This window comes from Suricata suricatta, chromosome 11 (assembly GCF_006229205.1).
Source record: "Suricata suricatta isolate VVHF042 chromosome 11, meerkat_22Aug2017_6uvM2_HiC, whole genome shotgun sequence".
Taxonomy (NCBI): domain Eukaryota; kingdom Metazoa; phylum Chordata; class Mammalia; order Carnivora; family Herpestidae; genus Suricata; species Suricata suricatta.
Genome location: NC_043710.1, coordinates 12,744,975 through 12,748,249, shown reverse-complemented (window position 1 = coordinate 12,748,249; position 3,275 = coordinate 12,744,975). Strand labels below are relative to the sequence as shown.

Genomic DNA, 3,275 nt, shown 5'->3' with positions numbered 1-3,275 from the left:
GTATTCCTCGCTGTGGAATATGTTGCTTCCAATCCCAAAGAGTCCTACTAAGACCCTTTGAGTCTTTCTTCATGAGTTTTACTTTGGATAGGGTATTCTAGCATACCCCTCACCACTAGATCTGTCAAAACTCACCCAACATTTCAAGTTCCTGAATCCTAATAGGTCTTTGTGTGTTTGTGTTGTGTTTCTCACCCTCTGGAGCACAGGTGTCTTACCAAGGCCTCCAAAGTTCCAGCGTCTGCTCTTGTAACCTGCTCTATGACCACGATATTATCAACATGGGTAGACATTACAATTAGTATCCACTAAGCCTAGTAGGTAGGAGGCCACATACCTGGAGACTACATTAAAGACGGCAGGCGAGTTACTATAGCCTTGGGGAAAACTTGACAATGAATATTGTTGTTCCTGTCATATGAATGTAAACTGCTTCTTGTCCTCCATTCCAATCAGAATAGAAACGAATACATTTCCCAAGTCATTAACTGCGGACCATGTATGGGAGACCTTGTAAATGATCCCATGTATGGTATGGAGCTGCTATGGGCTACTACTTGGTTGGACTTTAAGCAGTCTACAGCCATACCCTAAGAGCCACCTGCTATCTGGATGGCCAGACTGCTGACTTAAATAGAGAGATAATAGGATTACTTTCTCTGCATCCTCTGTCTTTGGTGGTGGCACTAATTTCTTTATTCAAGTGTTCTGGAATCTGATCATTCTCATTTGCTCTAGGAAGCCTAGGTGCATGACAACATCTCATACCACTGACTTTCTATCAGCTGGAGCCCCTCTTATTAGTGCTTTCCTTTATCGCTTCGGTGGAAGAAGTGATGTCTCGGGAAACATAGTCACCTGATACCTTCTCTAATGGATATCTGATAGCATCATCATCATATCTATTTACTTATATAATAATTCCTTTGAAGCATTCTAACATCTCTGAGTCTTTGGGTCCCTTCTTCAATACTCTCCCATGGCAAACATGGTATTTCTACTGCACATACTGTAAGCTGTCATTTGTTTCAAACCTGATAGTACATTAGGATCCACTCCTGGTGTCTTGCCTACAAGGTAATTTTTGAGTCACTGGAGTTCTACATCAGTATATTTTTCCTCATCCATCTTTATATTCCTCCATCCCTAAGCACATTACCTCCAAGCTGTATACCATGTTTTTCAGTTCCAGATGGTATTTGTTAGACAAACCCTGTAACTCTTTTGGTGAATAATAGGCTAATTCTCCTTAGTAATCAGAACAAACCATTCTGAACCTTGTATTTGTTTTAGGTATAAAAGCTAAAAGGGAAGGTGGGACAAGATCTTGAGAAAATCACTTATTATCTTGTGCCACACCTCACTCAGGTGAGCGTTCTTTATGGTCCCTGGCAGAGGAAGGTTGGTCTCTCCTGCAAAGGGGAGGGCCCCTTCTGCAGGGTCAGAAGCTTTGGAGAAATGGAATATCTCAAACACATCAGAAGCCTTAATCCCAGTTCTCAGTGTCCAACTCCTTCCCTACCAGAGTCCTGATTTTGTGCAGGAACCTTGCAGAGGTTGTGAATTCAGCTTCTTTATTATTCTATTTCCAGTATCAGATTTTTGGGTTGAGTTTATATGCAGTCTGGCCTCTAACAGTAGGAAATAAAGACCTTTTTAAAGCTGCCTATCTGATTTTGACATCATATCATGCATTGGATATTGTGTGGCCCGAGTCTGTTATTTTGATCCTTTAGCACGTGTGAGGCATTTAATAACAACCAACTTCATAGTCCGTTAGTTACCGTATCTTCCACAGTTTCACAGCCTAGAGATAATTAAATGACTCAATGTGTAGTTTTCACCTGTACCCCAATCAAACCATGGGTGGTGAGTCTTAGTGATTCCAATGCATGGGTATGCTAGTCATTATGACTGCCCTATTCCGCCAGCAAGGGACTCTTGCTGCCATTTGTCCAGTGAGTGATCCGATTCCAGAATTCCACCAAAGAATCTGCCGAATTCGTTGATCAAGCAAGATACTAAGGTCAGCATACATTCAAAGACAGGGGAAAACAAACCTCAATCTTTCAGTGGAGGAATACCACATATTTAAAAGAAAGGAGGTAATAAGCTATGGTCATGTATGAGGTCACCTAATAAAAGTTGTTGGAATTATAAAGCTAAACAAAATTTAGTACTTTACTAAAATTTGGTACCTTTATTATAAATAAACAAAAAACTCAGAGTTTAATATGGTACAAGCATCTGAAATAACTCAGTCAGCTTACATGTACAGTTCAATGAATTTATAATACAAAGAGATATGGAAAATGATTTTTAATAAAATTTTGGATAATTATATTACAAAAATATGCCCTTTAGAAACTGCTTGTCCTAGGTATTTTAACTCTCATTTGCCTCTTGGAGGTTAAGAGAGGACTCCATTAAGAACAGACTCAGCACCTCTAAACCTTGAACCTAGCATAGAGTTCTGTGAAGATTCTGGCTACAAGACTAAGGGCCAATTCCCTTAATAAATTACAGCAATTGCACAATGGAATTGCTCAGCCTTTACTCAGTCATAAAATAAAATTTTGTCATTAGCAATAAAATGAATGTGTCTAGAGAATTTAATGGTAAGTCAGTCAGAGAATGACAAATATTGTATGATTTCATTCATATGTAGAATTTAAGAAACAAATCTAAAGGAAAAAAAACTAAGAAAAAGAGAGTTTTATATATAGACAACAAACTGGTGGTTTCCAGAGTGGAGGTGGGTGGGGGTGGGTGAGTGAAATAAGGGAAGGAGATTAGGAGTACACTTATCATGATGAGTAATGTATAAAATTGTTGAATTATTATAATGTATATCTGACACTAAGAAAGCACTGTATGTTATTTATACTTGAATTAAAAAAAGAGTAATAATATACAATGTGAATTAAAATGTGGGTTAGGAGCACCTGGGTGGCTCAGTCAGTTGAGCATCTGACTTCGGCTCAGTCATGATCTCACCGTTCATGGGTTCAAGCCCCACGTCAGGCTCTGTGCTGACAGCTAGCTCAGAGCCTGGAGCCTGCTTCAGATTCTGTGTCTCCCTCTCTCTCTGACTCTCCCCTGCTCACACTGTCTCTCTCTGTCTCTCAAAAATAAATAAAAAACATTAAAAAAATTTTTTAAATAAAAAAATAATAAAATAAAATGTGGGCTAAAGGGGTGTCTGGATGGCTCAGTCAGTTAAGCGTCCGACTTTGGCTCAGGTCATGATCCACAGTTCCTGAGTTCAAGCCCCG

General features: G+C 39.3%; 1 pseudogene; it reads left to right on the top strand.

Annotated features, from left to right (window-relative positions):
- The first annotated feature begins 497 nt into the window (after positions 1-497).
- Positions 498-3,275, top strand: part of LOC115272403 — a 9,265-nt pseudogene continuing 6,487 nt past the window's right edge.